The sequence below is a fragment of the Equus przewalskii genome, chromosome 10 (assembly GCF_037783145.1).
Source record: "Equus przewalskii isolate Varuska chromosome 10, EquPr2, whole genome shotgun sequence".
Classification (NCBI taxonomy): Eukaryota; Metazoa; Chordata; class Mammalia; order Perissodactyla; family Equidae; genus Equus; species Equus przewalskii.
In genome coordinates this window covers 51402134-51425068 of record NC_091840.1, presented here as the reverse complement: position 1 = coordinate 51425068, position 22935 = coordinate 51402134, and the positions used below count along the sequence as shown (strand labels likewise).

General features: G+C 44.8%; 1 long non-coding RNA gene across 2 annotated transcripts in view; it reads left to right on the top strand.

The window, feature by feature from the left end:
* Window positions 1-307: 307 nt before the first annotated feature.
* Window positions 308-22935, top strand: part of LOC139074152 (uncharacterized) — a 40091-nt gene continuing 17463 nt past the window's right edge. Inside the window, exon 1 of one of the 2 annotated variants that reach the window (XR_011523669.1) lies at window positions 308-432. This is a non-coding gene — a long non-coding RNA (uncharacterized lncRNA). The remainder of the gene's footprint in view (window positions 433-22935) is intronic. The other variant, XR_011523670.1, reaches the window with a different exon arrangement.

The window sequence follows — 22935 nt, the reverse complement described above, 5'->3', positions numbered from 1 at the left end:
GGCTTTGCTCATCATAGACACTCAGGGACTAGGCTGATGAAACTTACTTCTCAATACATGCTTCCACTGTGATTGAGGCAGAAAAAGGAGACGTAGTGAATTGCATACTGATTTTTAAAGCTTCTGCCCTAAAGTGACATGTGTCACTTATGCTCATATTCATGATCACATCCCAGGGAGATGGGGAAGTCCTATCATGTTCTTGGAAGGAGTATGGCTAGTGACTATCTCAGGAGTCACAGATGTATATATAGTAACAGAAGAGCCTAAATAAGTCACGTGAATGACCCGCCCAGTGAGAGAGCACAGAGTGGACAAGAAGGGGGCCCTGGCGCCTGGCCTTAAGCAGTGCCACCAGCCTGAGAGAGGAGGATGAGCCTGTGAAGGAGGCTGAGGTAGAGCAACCAGAGAGAGAGACAGGGGAAAAACCAGGTGAGTTCATGCAGGGATTGGCCAACTGTGTCTAATGTGACAGAGGGGTCATGTAAGATGAGCATGTGAACAACTAGGATGTCACTCGTACCAGAGCAAGACTTATGTCAGTAGAGTGACAGAGATAGAAGCCAGAAGTAAATGAGTAAGAACTGAGTGTGAGGTGAAGAACGAAAAATGGAATATGGACACCCTTTTAAGAAGTCGGTTGTAAAGGGAAGGAAGGCAGTAACTGGAAATGGATGTGTGTTAAGAGAAGCTTTGTTTGTTATTTCAAAGGGAGAGCTTACATAACGTTTAAATGTTGACGGGAAGGATCCAGATTGGAGGAAGTGGTTAAATACATAAGAGAAGGGAGTCGGGGACAGTATAAAGTCCCTGGAAGGTGGGACTTGGAAGACCGCAGTGAAGGATGCCATGAAGTGGAATGGGGGGGTCTGTGGCAAGTTGTGTGAGTGGAGACAAGTTGGCAGAGGAAGCAGAGAGAGAGGTGAAGTCAAATGGAGCGAACACATAGGGAGGCAGAGCCCCCAGGAGGGAGGAAATCTGCAGCAGAGTCTTGCTGATCCCTGCGGCTGCTTCCATTCTGGCGTCCAGTGCTAGCTCTGGACCTTCTGTATCCTTACAGCAACTCCCTTTTTCTTGAAAATATTTCATTCATTCAAAAAATATTTATGGAGCATCTGCTATGCGCCAAGCCGGTCCTGAGCATGGAAGAAAGAGCAGTCGACAAGACAAATGCCATCCTTGTCCTCAGAATCTATTCCTGCATCCAAAGAAGTCAAGTGGCCCAACCTCTTTGGCAAGGCAGGGGCCTCAGTTTGGACTGATTTACTGAAAAGCGGCAAATAGAAGCAAGAGCAATGGGGGTCAGAGGAAAATGGACTTCCCATGAGAGGAAGGGGGTTGTTGGATAGGGCTTGTCATCTGGAAAGTCTTGGGGACTTTGGGGAAGGCACGGGTGTGTCCACACATGTCTCTGGGGCAACTCAGTGCAGAGAATCACTCTGTGCTTCGCAAGTGTCGTGACGTGCAGGTGGTGCTGTTGACGATACGTGTGCGAAGAAAGACAACCCAACAAAATGACACCCTCCTGGGAAGCACGCCCATTCTGGTTTTTTGTTGTTGTTTTTTACTTTTGGTCGTAGAAATTTGAAATCGTATACAAAAATGGAGAAAATAGTACAGTGAACCTCCGTGGCCCATCATCCTCGCTTCTACTGGCCTCTTCCTCCTCCAAACGCCTCCAGCCTGCCCCTGTCCCCATGTGGCAGTTAACTGTGTACTTGCTCATGAAATCTTAGTTTCAGCTACTCCTGAAACGAGCACTATTTCGAGGGCTTTTCTGCTATGTGAGCCAACAAATTTCTTTCCGTATTTGAGTTTGAAGCAGATTATTTTCTCTAGAAATGGAAAGAATCCTGTCTAATATAGACACCCAGAGTTTAGTGCCGCCCAACCTTATCTGCCTGTCACCCTGGGCCCAAGTGCTTATCTATGGCTGCATAACAAATTACCCTAAACTTAGTGACTTTGGCAACCAGCCTCTAAGATGGCCCTTAAACATTCTCACCTCCTGGTATTCACGCCCTTGTGGAGCCTCCTCCCATATCCTGTCAAGGTTAGTCTGTGAGACCAACAGAATATAGTGGAAGTGATGCCGTGTGACTTCCAGGCAAGGTCATAAGAGACATTGCACTTTGCACCTTGCTTCTCCTGGGCACATCCCACTGCACTGTGGTGTCTGAGTGAGCACACAGGAGGGTACACGACCGAGCCTTGGGGAGTCAGGGAGGGCTGCCTGGTGGAAGCAGTGACTGAACTGTGTTCTAAAACCTACCCCCGCAAATGCCCAGTGGACACAGGTCTCTGAAGGCAGTTGAGTGATGACATTCATGCCTTCAGGACAGGCTGTCACGCCTTCCAGGATGTCAAAAGACACATCTGGCCAGTGTATGCACCATGGAAGGGAGAAAACCAGACAAGGCCCCCAGACACTATTTTCCTGCTGGGCCACACAGGATCATTTTCTCAGGGACCCCCTGCAGCCAGTGCCCCAGCCTCTGTGGTCAGCTCAGAGAAGTGAAGCTAAAGGAAGAGCCATAGTTTCCACAGGCAAGAAGTCGGGGGTGGGCTGTTGGAGAGGAGGTGTTGACCTCCTGCAAACACACAGACACACATCCTGTGAGCTGAGCTACTGCCTATGCTTGAGCCACCCCCACCTCTGTCGACCAGCTGTCTCCATTCCTATCTGTGCCTTCCCCAAACGGGGAGCCCAGAACCTGCTAGAATGTCCCTCCCCCTCCAACAACAGCTCCTGGCTCTCCCGCCCACACACTTCCCACTCCGGCCCCCTCCTTCCCAGCAGGGTCTTCACCAGGCCTGCCTCCTCTCCCTGGTTCTCATTTGCACTTCATTGGTCTTCTTTTCTTCCCTTTTGCTGGATTTCCTTGCTATGTGATGTGACATTGAGTGGGCATGAGCATGCGTCTCTGTGCACATTCCTAAGAGTGTGTGTGTGTGTACATGTGTGTACACCACTGGATATTGGTGTGTGTGCCAGACCCGGTGTATGGGTACGTGCATGCAATGGGCTCAGATATGAGGTAGGCAGAGGTCCAGACCCTTTAGCACCTCCTGGAAAAGGCCTCCCTGCCCTGGCCCCAGCCTACCTCCCAGGCTTATATCTCATGACACCTGCTTGGAACTCCCCCAACTCTTGCTCTCTCTCTCTCCTCAGCCTAGGGTTTCTGGTCCCAATCTCCATCCATTATTAGGCAAACTACTGCTTGTCCTTTAAGACTGGGCTCAAGCGTCACCTCCTCCCAGGAGCCACCTTGAGCCCTTGTGTCTGAGCTGGATGCCCCCTACAGCAATGGCCCCCATCTCATCTCTGCCCAAGGGCCAGCTGCTTGAGGGCCAGGACCTTGCCTGTGCTGGTCCCTTTCCCTCAGCATCCAGCACGGCGGCGCCTGGCTCGGGGTAGGAACTCATTGCAGGGGGTGAATGCAGCCACAGAGGCAGGGCAGAGAGAAAGACAGAATTGGAGGCGGGGAATATATATGTATATATATATTCTTTCCCCCAGCTAATTAATCTAGACAGAACTTTTCTCCTGGTAGGTTAAGGTTCAAGGGAATTGTAGGGATGTTGGGGAACGTGGGTTCATTTTATCCTTGGAATTGAGGGGGAACTGTGTCCCCCATCCCATTACCCCCATACACACTGGCACCACACCAGGCTGTGCTCTGGAAAGAATGTGAGTTATCACTCCTGTAATCTTCCTGGCTTAGGGCCAGGGTCAAACACACTCGCAGCTCTGACCCTCACTAACCATCCTCCCCACCCCAAACAAACGTTGAAGTCAGTCCTGGCCTGAGAATGTGCTGGAAGACATAGAGGGGAGGAAGGCCCCGCCCCCTCGGCCCCCACTGCTCCCCCAGCCAATCGCGGAGCCCCTTTGGTTTCCGGAGCAAGGGTGAGGGGCGGGAGACGGGGAGTGGGACTGGAAGGGATTTCCAGCCAGGCAGGCTGCATGCTCCGGGGACTGACGCAACTGGAGAATTTGGCTTCTTTTTATCACATATATCATTTTGCCATATATGGTCACCAAGAGCTACTGGCAGCCAGGCTCGGGCCCAGATGGTGGGCTCCCAGAGTGAAATGAGCTACATACCAGCCCAGAACAAACAGACCATCGCTCACTCGGCCGGACAGGTGGGTGGGCCAAGAGAGGGGTTATATATAGTTCTGGTCGCATTCCTTCACTAATGCATGTTGGCCCCCAAATGCGCAAACAATCTCCATTTCTGGTTCTTTTTACTGAATTTGCTAATTGCTATTCTTCTATAACCAAGGGAACGAAAAAATTCCAGGAGGAATGTGGGGGAAGAGAGCTGCTGGCCATTTCCCTTCCTTGATCCTGTGACGGTCCCCTCCTCCCACTCCCCACCCCTTCTTCTCTCACAGCGCCCCTGAAGGCTTTCCCATGGTGGCCACCCCCAGAGGGCCTGCCCAGCTGCCTCCCCTCATTTCTCCTAGAATCCCCTTCTTCCCTGTACCTCTCTCCAGCCCAGGTGAAGCTGGCCAGGTGCAGATGACCCCCTGAGGCTGGACAGAATTCAAAGCAGCATAGACAAACAGCAGACAAGACCCGCAGCTCCCAGGCCCTGTCCTTGCCAGATGTTGGTGGCTCACCGTCCCCAACTGGCCTGACCCAGCAAGAGATGCCACCCCAGCCTTCCAGGGACCTGAAGGTAGCCCAAATGGCAGCACAGGAAGACAACCCCTGAGATTATGAGACCCAAGTAAATCTTGGTGATCCCCAAAGGCCTCTGTGGGGACTTCACTTTCTACCTCTAGCCTGAGGCAGTCAATATTTCCCAGGTTTACACCTCCAGCCCACATCTCCAGAGCTCCAGACTCGCAGGTCAGAGGTGGCACTGTTTACCTGCCAAGGTGGTGGTACAAGCCTAAAGCAAAGACAGATGGAGCAAGACTAGACCAACTCTGAGTGGTGGGCACAAGCTTGGGGCTGTTCCTTCACAGGAGCAGCTGAATCTCCCAAGTCAGGGACGAGGGAGGCAGCTAGCCTCCCACACAGTGTCTCAGAAGCTGCCATCAGAGAGAGCACACTCTGGGTAGAATGTGGCTCTGTGATCTCTGTCTTCTAATTCACTCTAAATAGTAGGGACTGCTTCTTCCAGCATCGCACTCCCTGTGCCCCTAGAACACGGGGAGCTCAACCCTACTATATGTGAGAAATACAAGGGAGCGTTTACAAACTACTGCTGTCGAGACCCAGTACATTCTGATGCAATGGTCTGGGGTAGGTCTCAGGCATGTGATGTGATATATATCTGCTCCCCCACACTTTCCTGGTCATCTGATGAGTAGGTACAGCTGCAAACCAGGGTGGCTCTTTCTGGGGTATCTGACCCAAGCCCACCAGCTCCTGATCCCCCAACCTGGGTCAGCCTCAGGTCCACCCAGCAAAGCCGCTGACCAGGGAGCTGAGGGGTCTAACTGGCCAGTAAGGGTGATCCCTGGCCTGGGAGTCAGAATCCTGACTCCCACCTGGCTCTGCCCTGAATTACCAGGACCCCGTAACTCAGTGCTCCTAATTTCCTACAACCCCAGTTTCTTCAACCACCAACTCAGGAGGCAGAGAAGTTTTATAAAGACCAACGAGATTGTTTACCCAGTAGTAATGCTGCTAAACAAATACTCTGCACCCACCATGCTAGGTGCTGAAGGCATGTTATTTCCTTTGGTTCTACTACTCTGCCCACTTTAAAGCTGAGAGAATTGAGGCTCAGAGAGGCTAACTCACTTGACCAGGGTCCCACAACCACTAACTACATGAGGGAGCTGGAATACAATTCCAGAGCTTGCATGCCTAAGCACCACCTTTGGTTTACACACCAGAGGAATATGAAGGGACTTATTGCTGGCTGTCTTTTCCCGGAGGTCAAGGCTAAAGCTGGCAAGACATACTCTGGGAGGATGGTTCAGGTCGTGCAGAGAAGTGCCCTTGGCACACTCCTTGATGTTGGTGTGGCAGCGTTGGTTTCCCCACCCTCCATCGTGGGCTGCCAAGGAGTGGCTGCAAAGCTTTCTTCTTCATTTAGTAAGAGCACAAGATGGTGGTTGGCCCAAAGATGAGGTGACATTAGCCAGCTGAGAGAGAACAGCAGCCTTCTCTGCCCAGCTGGAAGGAAAGAAAAAACAAAGGAGCATGGCAGAGTGAACTGTGGGCCTGTCTCCAACTCTGAAAGCTAGTAGCCTGCAGGTTCAGATCTCCCTGCATCCCGCCGCTCCACTTTTCACCTTCTTTTGAGCAAACCCAGAAGAGGAATTCGAGCATAGGAGAGAGTGGAAGATGAGGTTAGTGTCGTGAGGGAGTGAAGGTAGAAGCAACCTGAATCCGAAAACTGGGGTGTGGTAACTGGAATTGGCAAGTCCAAGAAGAGCTAAGAGGCCAAGTGGGAAAGGTCAGAGACATGGCTTTGTAAGTGTGTGTCATTTGTTGACTTAATGGAACTTGAACTTAAAAGATGAGAGTTCAAGAGGTTATTGGTTGCCTCTGAGGTATTTTGCCTGAATTGAGGGTAAGCTGCCACCCGTGGGACTTTTTGTTGTGGTGTTTGAACAGTCTGATTGCAGTCAGAGCGTGGATAACCACAGAATTAGCATCCCTTGCCTCTCATCATCTTTATTAAACATACACATACAAACACACAAACACACACCAACCTCTTAAGTTAAAAGAAAACCAAATTTGAAAAACAATAATGTTATAAGATGGAATAGAGAGAGACAAGTTTCTGGGTTCCCCATGGCTCCCTCTTCGCTAAGGCCAGACGCGATGGTTCTTGCTCTTCTCCCTCTCTGATGATCTCAGTGGGGGAGAGAAAACCTTGCCTTTTTGTCTCACCTGCTTGATTTAATGACTGACTACACTCCTCCCTCCCCTAAGAGAGGCTCAGCTCAAGTTGCACTTGGAATGCCATGCCTGTCTTCCAATCCAGGGCTCTGTCTGCTGCACATTGCCGGAGGGCTGGAACGGGCAATGTGGGCTAGGTTTGAAGGTCGAGGAGAGAAGCCGCTCACTCACGCTCTGATGATGAGGCTTCTCGCTCCAGCACTGACGCGGGGTTCACTATGTTATAGCAGACATGAAATGTCAGCAGCAAAGCGCCCTTCTGGATTTACTTTCCCACTTCCTTCCGACGGGGAAGAAGCAGGTAAGGGAACACAGGAAAAGCTTGCATAAAGCTTCTTGATCCAATCAGGTACACGCCAGAGGAAATACGTTTCCCAGAGGAAATAAGAAACCACCAGATTGATGCTGATGAGGTCCAGGTGAGGCAGGGCCAGGAAAACCAGACTCGGAAGGAGCTGGGGTCTTCAAATCCTGTCATTCTTTTGAAATGTTTTCATTACTGAAATTTTCAAACGCATACAAAAGCAGAGAAAATAGTACAAAGAACCCCCTCGGACCTATCAGGCAATTTCAACAATTAACCGCATGCTGCCATCCTTGCTTCATCATTTCCTGCCACGTGTTTGGGTTTCTTTCTGGAATATTTAAAAGCAAATTTCATGTACATTAATTCACCTGTAGATACGTCAGTATTTATCTCTAACAGAAACAGATTTTTAACACAACCATCATACCAACATCACATCCAACGAAATAAATAATAATTTCTTAATATAGATAATCTGTGTCCAGTTTTCTCTGTCTCAAAATGCCTATTTTTAGTTTGCTCAGATCGAAACAAGGTCTGCACATCGCACTTGGTTGACATGTTTCAGGTCTTTTCATTTGTGACACTTTCTGCTCGCCTCCGTTTTTCATGTCGTGTATTTGTTGAAGAAACTGGGTCATTTGCCCTGTAGAGTTAGTCACACTGGCTGACTGTATCTTCATCGGCTGTGCATCCATATCACCTGGGGAGATTTTAAACCTTTCAGAATTCCTGGCCTCACCCGTGGTGATTGGGATTCAATAAATCTAGGATAGAGCTCAGGAGTCTTTTTTTTTCCAGCTGCCCAGGTGATTCTGATGTGCATTCCCCAGTTGAGAACCACTGACCCCAATAGTTGGGCTTTTCTCGAAAGAGCTACTGATTATCCAGAAGGAGAAGGGGAGGGAGGAGGAGGAGGAGTTGCTGACAGTTACTTCTTGAGCACAGAGCACTAACTGAGATTGGGATGGCGGTGTCGTTGAGAGAGAAATAAAAGAGGTTCCACTTAGCGGTTTAAAAGTTCAGACCAGGGAACCAACACTCTGACTCCAAAAATGCAACAGCCTTCAAGTCCGAGACCTAGCCCATGTTTTAACTCCCTGTCCTCTCAAGCAGACTAAGTGGGAGTTAGCAGATTATGGTGGGAATGAACGAGGCGGTGGGAATCAGACCCGCTGCCCCGAATGGGAGCCTGCCCTCCTGTGGACGGTGTAGGTGCCTGTCTTTCTCTGTGTCCCAGGCCCCCTGCCTTGAGGCCAGCTTTTACTTAGTACTGCAGATCAGCTTCATCCTTTGTGAGCCTGCTTGTGGACAAGAGAAAGACGAAAATGAAAGATAATGCCAATAAGGTAAAATGCTTTGTGACATTCAGCGCATGGAACGAATCCCTTATTTGGCATATAAAGAAAGCCATATTCCACCGTAATTAAAAGAAAAATAGCTTCTTTCTGTCCTCTTAAATGAACGTCTAACAAGTATTTAAAGAATATCAGCTTGAAAGGGCACTCTTTATGATTGAATATAATAAATTTCTCATTATTCACAGAGGTGAGTCAGATATTAAGATTCAAATTGGGAAAAAAGCATAAAGGAAAAGACGAATAAGTTTGGCTCATTAAAACATAATGTATTTAAGGCAGACTAAAATGATACTGTAAACAAAGTTAAGTCAAAAGCAACAGCTTAGGAAAAAATATTGGCCACGTATTTAACAATTTTTTTCAAATAAATAAAACTCTCCCACAAATCAATAAGAAAAACACAAGCAACTAAATAGGAAAAGGGCCAAAGCTAGGAAAAGCAATTTGCAAACAAGAATTTCTGTGTGGCCAGGAAACAAAAACATGATCAACCTCAGTAGTAACCAAAGAAATGCAAATTAGAGCAGCAATAAGATATATGTTTTCACTTATATGCTGGATAAAAAGGGGCAGGCAGAACAATAAACAAATGAACAATCTAATAAACAAATGACTAGTTAGGATAAAGTCAGGCGTTAATAAGTGCTGTGAAAAAAATATTTACTGCAGCATGATAATGAAGAAAATTTGGAACCCACTTAAATATCCCTCAAATGGGAAATAGTTTTAAATAAATCTACCCATACTATAGACTATTATGTAGCATTTAAAAAGGATGAGGGGCTGGCCCGGTGGCACAGTGGTTAAGCGTGCACGTTCCACTTCAGCAGCCTGGAGTTCACCAGTTCGGATCCCGGGCGCGGACATGGCACCCCACGGCAAGCCATGCTGTGGTAGGCATCCCACATATAAAGTAGAGGAAGATGGGCATGGATGTTAGCTCAGGGCCAGTCTTCCTCAGCAAAAAGAGGAGGATTGGCAGCAGTTAGCTCAGGGCTAATCTTCCTCAAAAAAATAAAAAAAAATAAAATAAAAAGGATGAGATAGGTCTGTATGTACTGACATGATGAGTTCTCCAAGACATAAATTTATTAAGTAAAACCAACAAAAAACAAAATCTTGCAATTCAGTATATAAAATTTAATCCCATTTATGTAAAAAAGTACCAAATTATATACGTGTACATGTATGTATGGAAATGAAAAGATCTAGAAGAATACACAGCAAATGGATAATATGGCCTTATTTAGGCAGGGAACTAAGATTTGAAGGGAGAGTCAAGGGGAATTTTTGCTTTTTCTGTATGGTTTGAACTTTTTATGATGAGAATGTTTTTACAAATGCCTCACATATTAAAAGGAACAAAATGTTACATAACATAGAAAACGATGGAAGCCTTCCCAATTCAATTTACAAAACTAGCATAACCTTGATATCAAAACTTGACAACGTTAGCACAAGTAGAGAAGACTAGAGATCAATGTCACTTATGAATATGGATGGAAAATTCCTACGTAGAACATTAGCTAATGGAATCCAGCAGTATCTAAAAACCATGACTAAGCAGGGTTTATTCCAGAATCACAAGGATGAATGGATATCAGGAAATCTATTAATACAATTTATCAAGACCATCAGTACTGCCCTTGGACCTGGGCAACAGGGCCCCACCTCCAGCTCTGCTTCTCCCAAAGGGTAAAGTGTTCCTCTGGGCCAAGACTTGTCCTGTGTTCCTCCTCCCTACTAGACCACACTTTTGGTACCAGGGCTGCAAAGTTGCCTGCCCCAATGGCCCCAAGCCCATTTCCAGGGCCTACACTGACCTCTTCCCTGGGTCCATCCCCTCAAGAGTGGATCTTGCTACCAGAATAGAGCACACCCCAAGGCTGGAGGGATGGCCAAGATGAGGCTCTTTGTAGGGGCTGGAAGTATAGTTGGGTGGAGCTTGGATATGTGGGCTGGAGTGTCCACAGCTTTGCACATGAAGCTCCTCATGGTGTGGGATGGAGCTGGAGGTAGGAAGAGAAGGAGGGTGGGCTGTGGCCTGGGGAGTTGAGGATGGGCAGGTTCTCTCTGTGAGAATATATTCTAGCATGATATTCCAAGGAGTGTGAGAATTCTAAATTCAAACCTGGCCTCAAAGATTATTATGAAGGTAAATGTCAAGGTAGGAGACAAGAACATATTTTATTTAACGGTTTGACATTTTGGTTTGCAATTTCTAAATATTTAGAAATATAACAGACCAGGCCTCCGTTTGTACTCCTGGCTCAGGCCCCACAGTTGTTAAGGACAGCCCAACAATAACAGAACCCAGGAGAAAAAGACATGATACCAAAAATAGAAAAGACATCGGAAAGATGAATTGAGAGGAAAAAGAGACACTGAGAGGGAAGAAGGAAGTGGAGACTTTTTAAAATGCAATCACCAGACCGTTAATATACGCTAACCATGCCTTCTCTCTGCTAAGTGGGGTGAGGAATACCAGTGCGAGGAGGGGTGGAGAAGAGACCTGTGAATTCTGAAACTTTGTGGGAGTGAGAATGAGGACTTTAATTTAAAAGTTTGGAAAATGCTCTGTCTCTAAAGATGGAGTTTTCAATTTACCTTTAAGACCAGCTGTTTTTTATCATTATTTATTTTGCAAAATACACTAGAACTGACCCTTTATTGCACAAATATAAAGCAGGTAAGCATCCATTGTTTTCAGACAAACTGTGAAGTCAACACAACCTTAATACATCTATTAATTGTAGTGGTTTCCTCATGTCAGTTTCTGTGTCTGCTGAGTCAGAGTGTGTAAGAATGTGCCATTACTCTGGGTTTTTCTATGGAGAGGTGGTTTTGTGTCTATTTTTTAAGGGAGATTTGATTTCTGGAGATAAGAATCCAAGGGACAAAGCACAAGAGAAGGTATTCCAAGATTTCTAACTGGTCTATCTTTAACCTTGTACCCAAGAATGACTTTTTTCTTTTTAAATGGCTTTATTAAGGCATAATTTACATATCATAAAATTCACCCATTTAAAAGGTACAGTGAGACAAGTTTTAGTAAATTTATACAGTTGTAAAACTATCACCAGAATCCAGTTTTAGAATATTTTCATCACCCCAAAGATTTCCTTTGTGCCTACTTGCAGTCAATCCTTGCTCCCACCCCCAGCCCCAGGCAACTACTGATCTACTTTCTGTAAGGTTTGTATTTTCTAGAAATTTCATATAAATATAATCAGACAATATGCAGTCATTTGTAGTTTGGTTTCTTTCACTTAGCATAGTATTTTTGAGGTTCATCCATGTTGTAGCATGTATCAGTACGTCACACTATCATATTTATACTGTTACTGAATAGCATCCCATTGTATGGATATACCACATTTTGTTTATCCATTCATCAGTTGATGGACATTTGGGTTGTTTCCAGTCTTTGGCTATTATGAGAAATGAATATTTCTACATTGCTACACATCTTTATGTGGACATGTAGTTGGCCTTGTATCCATGGGCTCCACATCCGGGGATCCAACCAACCGTGAATCGAAAGGCCTATGCTAGTTGTGTCTGTACTGAACAAGTACAGGCTTTTTTTCTTGTCGTTATTCCCTAAAAAATACAGTATAACAACTATTTACATTTCATTTACATTGTATTATGTGTTACAAGTAATCTAGAGATGGTTTGAAGTACATGGGAGGATGTGTGAAGGTTATATGCAAATACTACCCCATTTTTAACTTGAGCGTCAGTGGATTTTGGTACCCTTGGGGGTCCTGGAACCAATCCCCTGCAGACACCAAAGGATGACTGTAGGTTTTAATTTCTCTTGGCTGTATATCTAAGAGTGGAATTCTTGAGTCATATGATAAGTTTATGTTAAAATTTTTAACAAGCTGCCGAACTTTTTTCCAAAGTGGCTGTGTTGTTTAAATTCCCATCAACAATGACTGAGGGTTCTGGTTTCTTCACTTCCTTGTCAATACTCAGTGTTGTCAGTCTTTTTGAATATAACCATTCGAGTGGAATACTTCATTGTTGTTTTAATTTGTATTTTCCTATTGTCAAATGATGTTGAGCAAACTTTCATGTGTGTATTTACCATCTAAATATCTTCTTCAGGGAGGTGTCTATTTAAATCTTCTGCTCATTTTTTTATTGAGGTAGAATTGATATGTTAGTTTCAGGTGTATACCAATGATTCGATATTTGTACATATTGCAAAATGATCCCCGCAATAAGTCTAGTTAACATTCGTCACCAGAAAGCTACAAATTTTTTTTTCTTGTGATGAGAACTTTTCTCATTTTTTTAATTCAGTTGTTTATCTTCTTATTAAGAATGATCTGGTAAAAACATAAATTGGATCAGGTTATCTTGTTTGTTGAAAACCTTTCAACGGTTCCGTGTTTGCCTCCCTCTCCTACCACCTCCTCTTCTCCACTTAGCTCCCACTCATCTTCTTCCTTCAGCTCAGAGCTCTCTTCCTCACGCTAAGCCAGGAACCTCCGATATGATATGTTTTCTCATGGCCCCCCAGATATCTACTTCACGACACTTGCAACCACTGTAGCTAAATATTTAAATGTGTAGCTTAAATCTTTGTCTCCCATGCCCTTAAAAATAAGGCTCGGTGAAAGGGCCCTGGGCACGGGTGCCATCTTGTTGCCTCATTGTGTCTTCAGCGTTTAGACAGTGCTGGCACACAGTGGCCATCCCAAGCATGCTTGTTGAATGAATAATTGAACAAAAGAGGCCCTGATTCCCTAAGGAGTGAGGTCCCTGAAAGGCCATGTTCACTCCGAGCCAGGAGATGACAGCAGTATGAACTGACAGAGGGATCGGAGCCACAGGCATAATCAGAGCCACAGAGAGGAACTGTGGACTGAGAAATAACAGGATGTCTGTGAGAGGAACTTGTAAAACATGAAGTATATGTAACAAGAGCCTGTCCCCAGGACGAGCTTCCAACTGGAGAGACTGTACACTCGGAATTCCTTCCTGGGGAACAATAATTTACTCTGAATTGAGAGTTGATGAGAAATTACAGTGGATGAGGTCACAAAAACGCTCTACTATAGAAGAGTCTGTGAGAAAGGCCCCTGTGACTCGATCTTGAAAGGAGAAATTTCCTCTTTCTATACCCCGGGTTAGAGCATAAAAAGTTAACTGGAGACCACTATTATCAGGAGACCCAACAGAGGGGCCCCCCTGGCGCCCAGACTGTGCATGTAATTTTGTCTCAACCGTTTTCTCTTTCTCACAGTCCCTATTTCCCTCTTTCTCTCTTTCTGTCTTCACTGAGAATGGATACATATTCATTGGTGATTGTATTTATATGAAGTAACCTGATGTTAATCAAAGTTTGGATACATTGAACATTTTGAAACATCACTCTCAAAAAAATTGTAAATGTCCTCAAATGAGGTTCTTACATATTATACGTTTCCCATGGGTTGGTAGCCTTGGGTAGATGAGCTATTTGAGCAGGAGTCCCTTTTATTTCTCAAAGCTGTGTGACTTTTGATGCCAGAAGAGAGAAAGAGAACTGACCAGGAGTGCAAGTTGCTGACCTGGTTAGGGTCAGCTGTGAGCTAGATGGGCCACACCCCCAGGCTGGGAATCCCCCAGAGCTGGGGGATGAGGGACAAGATATTCAAAACTGGGTCTTGAGCCCCGGCAAAGTTTCACGATCCCATAGCAGAGTGTGATTCAAAGACCCTTGTATTGAAGAGTGCCTCTTAATTTGTGGGCATCAGCTTATTCATTCTTACATACACATTAGAAAAAAATCTCTAAAGAATATGGTTACCTGTTGTTGGGGAGGGGTAGGAGATGGGGGTCAGGGATTAGAGGCAAAATTTTTACTAGATAATTTGTAATAATTTTTGTATTATGAAACAATGTCAAATTTACACAAAACTTGCAGGTATGGTAAAAACACCTTTTTTTCCTGAACTATTTGAGAGTAAGTTGCTGATATGCCCCATAAACTCTGAGTACTTTTATGTGAATTTCCTACAATGAGGACCCTCTCTGATGTAACCACAATACAATCAACAAAATAGGGAAATTTAGCACTGATATATTTCAACCATTCAGGGTTCAGCAAGTGTCCCAATAATGTCGTTTATAAAAACGAAAGGCTCCAATTCATAATCACGTATTGTCTTTAGTCTCCTTCAGTCTGGAATAGTCCTCAGTGTTTCCTCAGCCTTCAGGATCATGAAGATTACAGGCCAGTAATGTTAAAGAATGTCTTTCAATTTGGGTTTGTCTGATATTTCCTCGATTAGATTCAGATTATGAATCTTGGGCAGGAATATCACAGAAGTGATGTATGATCGTCCCATTGCATTCTGTCAAGCGGCACATGATTTTAATTTGTCCCATTACTGATGACGTTAACTTTAATCACTTTATTAAAGTGGTGTCTGCCAGGATTTCCCCACATAGAAACAAGTGACTGTTACCAAAAGCAGAGAGAATAGAAACTGAATGTCAAAGACAATAGTTGATGTAAAAACAAGAAAACACAGAACAGAGGCTCTGACCAGGGGCAATGAGAGTCCAGTGTTGGGAAACAGGGGATGTCTTGGAATAAAAATGGGAGCCAGCAAGGACAGGAACAGGCCCCGGGGCCGGAGGGTGATCCTGAGGCAGTGAGGCCCCTGCTCAGTGGCATTTCTCATTGGAAGCCAGGCCACTTTCCCTGGACTTGGGACCCAAGTGGGGACAATTGGCAACACCTGGCTGAGGCGGCTGTTCAAGGGCAGAGAATCAGCTCCTAGGGAGACCTGACAACGTCTTCAAAACAATCCTGTGCTTGGTAGGAGACTTTAGATGAAAGCACAACCCGGAATTTGCAAGCCGTTCTTCCCAGAGGTGGACATCAGCCCAGCACTTGAACTTTGGCAGCGGTGCTGGTATGGAGAAAGCTGTCGGCAGTCATGAACTCTTGGTAGACTCCATTTTTTAAATGCAGGAAGTATCTGCCACATTACATGAATTATGTTTAATGCCACTCATTCTATGCCTCTCCCCTAGGCTTTTCTCTCTCCACCTCTCAGCCACAAAGCCATGGAGTCTGCTTATCATTCCTGCATGCATGGGATATTTTAGGAAACTGTTTGTATGTTGGCGGCTGTCCCTGGCCTGACCAGAGCACACCTCCACAGACAGACACATTCTGCAGATTTCTAACAAAGCAAATATGTTGATTTTGGCATAGGTTAGCCCCAACTTATCAGACTATATTGCTTGGTTGACTAGGAGAAAATATCTAGGGAAAACACGTTTTATGATTCTAATTGTTATTATAGGTGCTCTCAAAAAATAAATCTGTGATCTGCAATATATTTCAGTAAAAGAACTCACATCTGGTTCCAATTAGCTCTGGAGTCTGTTGGCTGACTTAGCACGGGAGCCTTTTCTGGAAGTCAGCTCTGTGTCTCAGGGATTTTGTTTTCACCCAGAGAGGCACAGTGGAGACCTTGTTCCAGCACAAAGGCATTAACTGTTAGTGTGACCCCTCACAAACATGGCAGTGCTAACCAAAGACCTTAAAGCATCGGGATCCTGTCCTGGAGGACCGAGACAGGCAAGTCTGAAGGCAAGGGCAGAATGGATGGAGAGAGAGAGTTCCAGAATAGCTCAACAGACACAGCTTTGGGCATTGCCATGCTACCCTCCATTCACAAGGAGGACCAATAGAAGCTTTGATAAGGACAGCGATACCTCTCCCCTCATTCTGGGTAAGAGTACAGAATCAATAATAAACATTATGCTACGCTCATTTCCATTGTGAGCAAGACGGTAACATCTATAACTGACATCCTGAGAGAGTTCATTTTCTTCTCTTAAGATGATAAGAGCTATACTGTACACATTGACACATCTCACTTTCTTTATGGGCAAGATGGCAGGATTGATGGTAAAAATGGGTGAAATGAAACCAACACAGCCAATAGCTGCACTGGGCCCATAGACTCCAAGGAGTCCACAAAGCAATGTCCAGGATGAGCTGCCTTTGACCTGAATCCTTGTAGTTTTAAAACCTGCTGGCAGTAGCAGTTTCTGGCTAATTGGGTATCACGGCTCCTCCTGCACCCTTTTCTGTGGGTAGGAAGAACAAGGTAGCTTCAACCTCCAGTTCCTCCCTCTCAACTTACATTGTCCCCATGGACGATGGGAGTCATGTGGAAAAATAGCATCCTGCCCTCCTCCTGGGACATGAATGGGTCTTGCTTGGGGTGGCCTCCCCTCAGTCTCCATCTACATGGCCCTTCCTCCCCAATCGCATCCTACACACACCAAGACCACCTCAGCTCTTTGCTTAGCTGCACCTACATCGCCTCTCAAAGGAGACAAGAGACCAGTTTTTACCAGTTACACCACGGAACAGAGTGAGGTAATGATATCCTTGAACAAACTTGACTTGATGGGAGAAGGATGGTTTCTTTCCCGATTGTATACTCATATCCGTGTTAGAGACTTTCGCCTTCAAAAAGGCTTTGACATGTTGCTCCATGTAAGGCTCGGTGATGCGTCGGATGACTGGTCAGTTTTTGTCACAAGTAGGGAGCTACATTAGGTATAGGGATAAATGGGTATTTCTCTGGATGGGAATGTATGAATAATAGTTTTTAAAATAGCCAACAGTAATTGAGCACTTAACATGTGCAAGGCATTGCTCTAAACACATCCCAAGGAGTACCTCATTTAATCCTCACTACAGCCCTCTACGGGAGGTACCGTGACAACACCAATTTCACAGGTGAGGAAGCAGTTACAAAGAGGTTAAATGACTTGACAGAGTAACTCAGCTAGTTCTAGAACAATCCCTGGTGACATTCTACTAATTCATTTAGATTTTATAGTAAAATCTCATTGTAATGTTTGTGAACGACACGACACACTCATAGGTATTGAAAATTCCATGAGAATAAATTGCAGAAAGATCCTGTTAGGTTCCTGGTCACAGTTTTGGCTCTGTCCACCCTCAGTCTCCTGACACTTCTAACCCTGTGTCATCCCTCAACAATGTCCCCTCCTTTCCAGGCCCCAGACACCACCCTTATTCAGGCCTTTACTCTGTCTGCCTTGAACTCTTGTAATGGCCTCTTAACTAGTCTGCTGGCTTTCTGCTGCTTCCCTGCTCCAATTCAGTTATCGCATCACTGCCAGATTAAGTCAACACAGTACAGCTCTGTCCTGGCCCTAGCCAGCTCAAAGCCCACCAATATCTGTGTTCAAACCCTTTCACAGCATGCCACAGCCAACTTTTCCAGAGTTGCCTGAATTATGCTCTTTGACTCAATACGTTTTTGTTGAGTGATGACCTTGAGCCAAAATACTGTGATAGGTTATGGGAATTCAAAGTTGAAAGGTCATAGTCTTTGTCCTCAAATTGTTTTTCATAGTGAGAAGACACACTTGTAAACAATGCAAAATCAGAAGTTAATAGTTCCAACGTGGGAATGTACAAAGTAAGGAGGAGAAGCACCTCCATCTGCCCAGGGGCATCAGAAAGGGCTTCACGGAGACAGGGAGCTTTGAGCCAAGAGAATGAGTCAAAGTCCCTAGTGGACCAGCCAGGGGAGCGAGTTCCAGGTGGAGGACACGGTGCATGGTGACAAGGTGGCAGAATGTGAGTGTGTTCGTGGAAGGGTGAATGGCTAAGTCTAGTGGGAGCACAGAGTTTGATGGGAAGTAGAGGAAGTTGAGAAAACAGGGGCCAGATAAATATTCATGAGTTGAGTTATTATACGGGTATAAATCCAACTCTAAACTACAGAAGATTTTTAAGTTTGTCTGGAAAAATAAGTGCGAGAATTGCCAAGAATTTTTTTTAAAGAAGAATAATGAGGAAAGGAAAACTATTTCTCTACTAAATATTAAAATATGAGATCACAATGGTTGGAATTGTGCAGTCCTAGTGAAGGTTAGGAAGATAGACAAACGAGTAGAAGAAGGAAGTACAGAAATGGGTCCAAGTATATCTTACTAGATTTACAAATGTTAGAATTGTGGCATCTCAAATCAGGATCAAAGCGATGGATTATTCAAATGATGTTGTTGGAACAACTACTTGAACTATTTTGAAAAAAAGTTGGATTCCCTACCCTTCCTCATCGTTCACAAAACAAATTCTAGATCAGTGCTGTTCACTAGAACTTTCTTTGATGATGGAAATATTCCGTATCTGTGCTGGTCACTATGGTAGCCACTGGGCACATGTGGTTACTGAGCACTTGAAATGGGGTTAGTGCACTGAGGAACTGAATTCTTTATTTTAATTGATTGAAATTTAAATACCCATTTGTGGCTGGTGGCTACCATATTGAACAGCACAGTTCTAGATGGACTAAACGTATAAATATAGGAAAGCAAATAGGAAAGTACTACAATAAACTATGAGTAAATATGTTATCTTGGGGTAAAAAATGTCTTATTTGAGATGTGATATGCACACACACACACAATGGAATACTACTCAGCCATGAAAAAGACAAAATTGTCCATTTGCAACAACATGGATGGACCTGGAGGGTGTTATCTTAAGCGAAATAAGCCAGACAGAGAAAGACAAACAGTATGATTTCACTCATATGTGGAAGATAAACAAACACGCACAAAGAGAACAGTTCAGTGGTTACCAGGGGAAGATGAGTAAGGGGTGAGCACAGGGGGTGGAGGAGAGCAATTATATGGTGACAGACAAGTAATAACGTACAACTGAAATTTCACAATGTTTTAAACTATTATGAACTCAATTAAAAAGAAAATGTCTTCTTTGGTGTCATATCAAAAGTGGAAATGATAGGGGCCAGCCCTGTGGCCGAGTGGTTAAGTTCATGCACTCCACTTTGGTGGCCCAGGGTTTCGCCAGTTCAGATCCTGGGCGCAGACATGGCACTGCTCATCAAGCCATGCTGAGGGAGCATCCCACATGCAACAACTAGAAGGACCCACAACTAAAAATATACAACTGCGTACTGGGGGCCTTTGGGGAGAAAAAGGAAAAATAAAATCTTAAAAAAAAAAAAGGCAGAAATCATAAAAGAAAAGATGACTGACTACCTAAAAATGTTAAACTTTGGAACACATGAAATACAATAAAATAAATTAAAAGACAAAAATCAGAAAAAATTTATCTCATATATGACAGATAAAGGATTTATATTTTTGATATATAATGATTATAAATGAATAAATCAATTGTAATGATTAAAGTAAGTAATTTAATAAAAAATGAAGAAGGCTTAGAAAAATAAGCAAAGGATATGAATAAGAAAATCACAAAAGAAGAAATACAAAAGTCCAATAAATATGAAAAGAAACTTCAACCTCACCACTAATCACAGATTCACCAATCAGAACAACTATGAGAGGGGCCAGCCCACTTACATAGTGGTTAAATTTCGTGCACTCTGCTTCTGTGGCCCAGGGTTCACCAGTTCAGATCCCAGGCATGGACCTACACATCGCTCATCAGGCCAGGCTGTGGAGGTGTCCCACATACAAAAGAAAGGGAGATTGGCAACAGATGTTAGCTCAGGGCCAACCTTCCTCACACACACAAAAAACCAAACAGAGCAAAACAGAACAACTATGAGACAATTCATCAGACTGGCGATGCCTTAAAATATGTTGCTTTGGGCATGTTGAGGAGGGGATAAGGAAGTAGGCATTATCCTACATTGTGTGCGCAAGTGTAAATTGATGCAACCATTGTGGAAAGCAATTTAGCAATATAGATCTACTTATACATTCTTGGGTCAAATTTCAGGTATTCTTATATCCCTCATGTTTATTTTACATGAAAACCCACAAATTAAGATCTCTGAAGGCCATTATTATTTTTGTGTGTGTGGAGTAAATTTTTATTTAATTAAATCAAATATTTCTGGGTGGCGTTATTTGCTCTGTGATGGCCGGAGTCCAGGTGCTGTCTTAGTGTACTTGGTGGCATTCTTTGTGGCAAAGGGGAGCCATGGAAAGGTGAGGCCATGTCCTGAGAGCTCAGGAAATATCATCACTGTCATTCACTGAGCAGTCAGCTGTGTACCGAGCACCTCGCATACGGCATCTCCTTTAATTGTCACCACAGCCTCCTGAAGTAGATGCTATCATCCCCATTTTGAGAAATAGAAACAGCCCCAGAGGGGTTCACCATTATCATTGCACAGCCAGAAAGCCAGGATTTGAAGCTGGGTCTGCGACTCCAAGCTGTGCTCCTGTTGCTGGCAAGGGCTCCCGGGCCACATGCAGCCCCCTCAGGGGCCAGTAAGACCCCCGGAACAGAGAAGCTGTGACCCTGAGCCCTCCTGATCAGAAGCAGCGACCTCACCAGTGAAGCCAGGCAGACAACTAAGGGGCCACAACACACCCGCTGAGCTATTGATCTCTTAGCTACCCACGATGTAATGAAGTAAAGAAAATTGGTGCAAATGTAGGTAGGGAGGAGCCGGATTTTAACTCCTTTGAAAAGACTAACTTGTCAAAGCTGAGATGGAGTAGAGCTCTCAGAAAAGGAATTTGGGGAATTGAGTGTCCTCAGACTTTTCCATCTGCTCTTTGACAAGGCCCTGCCAAGTGACATCGGAATGCTGTGTGTGTGCCCAGCCTCGTCACGGCTCATCCATCTCCTGCTTTGGGCTAGGGCGGCAGGTTCTGCAGCGGGGGTGGGTGGGGGTGAGCTCCTTGGGGAGGGAGAACTCAGAGGCTGCCAGCTCCCTCTTGCAGCATAGTTAGAGCCTGAGATAGTTGTGCTCAGAAGGAAATGGGGTGGGCGAGCAAAGCCAAACACCATTTGGTCTCCATCAACGCTCAGAAAGCAACTTGGGTCAACGCTGCCGTCAGAGCTGGGTCTGTAGCAAGGGAGATGGCAGCCGGAACATTTTCCAGGGTGGCTGGACCTGCCCAAAAGAACGGGAGAAGGGCAGAGGAACCTGGAGAAGGATGGTCCCTACTGGGCAGGGAAGGATAGAATGGGGGTAGTGTTTGCTGCGATGAACAGAGAGGAGCACACAGATCAATTTTTATTTAAAAACTCACAAACCTGCGTCTTTCCTTGAGGAAAGAGTATTTTGCTTTTGTGTCTATTTTTAAAGCAGTTTAAAAAAGTAGCTGTGTCAGCCTTGCACAATCACTCCAGCTCTGTCAAACCTCAGCTGGAATATCTGTGGGCCGAGAATCTAAGCCAGAAGATACTCTGTTAAGGTCCCTTTTAGTGTTCAGGTCATCGATACTCAAATATTCCCAAATTCTGCCCCAGACCTAGTGAGTCAAAACCTTTGGAGGAAGGGCCTGGGAATCTGTATTTTATCTTATTATTTATTTACTTATTTTTTTATAGCTAAGGATACTGAAGCACTAGTTATTTATTTACTTTTCTAGTTTTATTGAGATATAATTGACATACAACACTGGACAGGTTTAAGGTGTACAGCATAATGACTTGATGTAAGCGTATGTTGCAAAATGATTACCACAATAAGTTTGGTTAACATCCACCACCTTATATAGCTACAAAAAAATGTTTTTCCTTGTGATGAGAACTTTTAAGATCTACTCTCTTAGCAACTTTCAAATATACAATAGAGCATTGTTAACTATAGTCACCATGCTGTATGTTACATTCCCAGGACTCATTTCTCTTATAACTGGAAGTTTGTACATTTTGACCACCTTTACCCAGTTCCTCTACCTCTCATCCCCCCGCCCAACCTGCTGCTGGGAACCACAAATTTGATCTCTTTTTCTGAGTTTGGGGGTTTTTTTAGATGCCACGTATTAGTGAAATCATACAGTATTTGTCTTCCTCTACTTGACTTATTTCACAGGAATCTGTGTTTTAATCAACACCCTGATGAGTCTTACATCAGGAAAATTCAGGAATTGTTGTAGGGGATAGGACGTCTCTAAACAACCCTGGCCCTACTTTGGAGAAAAGAAGAGAGAAGGGTGATTGAGGCTGGGAGCGCTGCCTTTAACAACTGTATGATGTCAGGAACTGGAGCCTGCAATCCCTGAGTCCTTCTGTTCCCCTTGCTGTCCCTAACCTGCTGTTCAGCAGCCCCCAGGCTCTGAGGGTCTTCAGTGAACTTGCTCACACGTCTGGCACCCAGGCAGGGCAGGAGGAGATCAGCACAGGGTTTGGGGCATACACTTCAGACCAGGATTTGGGAAACGAGGGTTCTGGCTCGTCTTCCCACTGATGGTGACTGAGTAGCTTTGTGGGGTCTTGAGCCAGGGCTTGACTTTTCTGGGCCCCATTTTCTTCATCAGTAAAATGGGGACAATTAATAAGCTCAGTGAGTGTCCAACAGTCCATAAATATTACTGAGGGCTAACTGTTAGGGACTATCTTTTAGGCTTGCTGGCAGCATCCA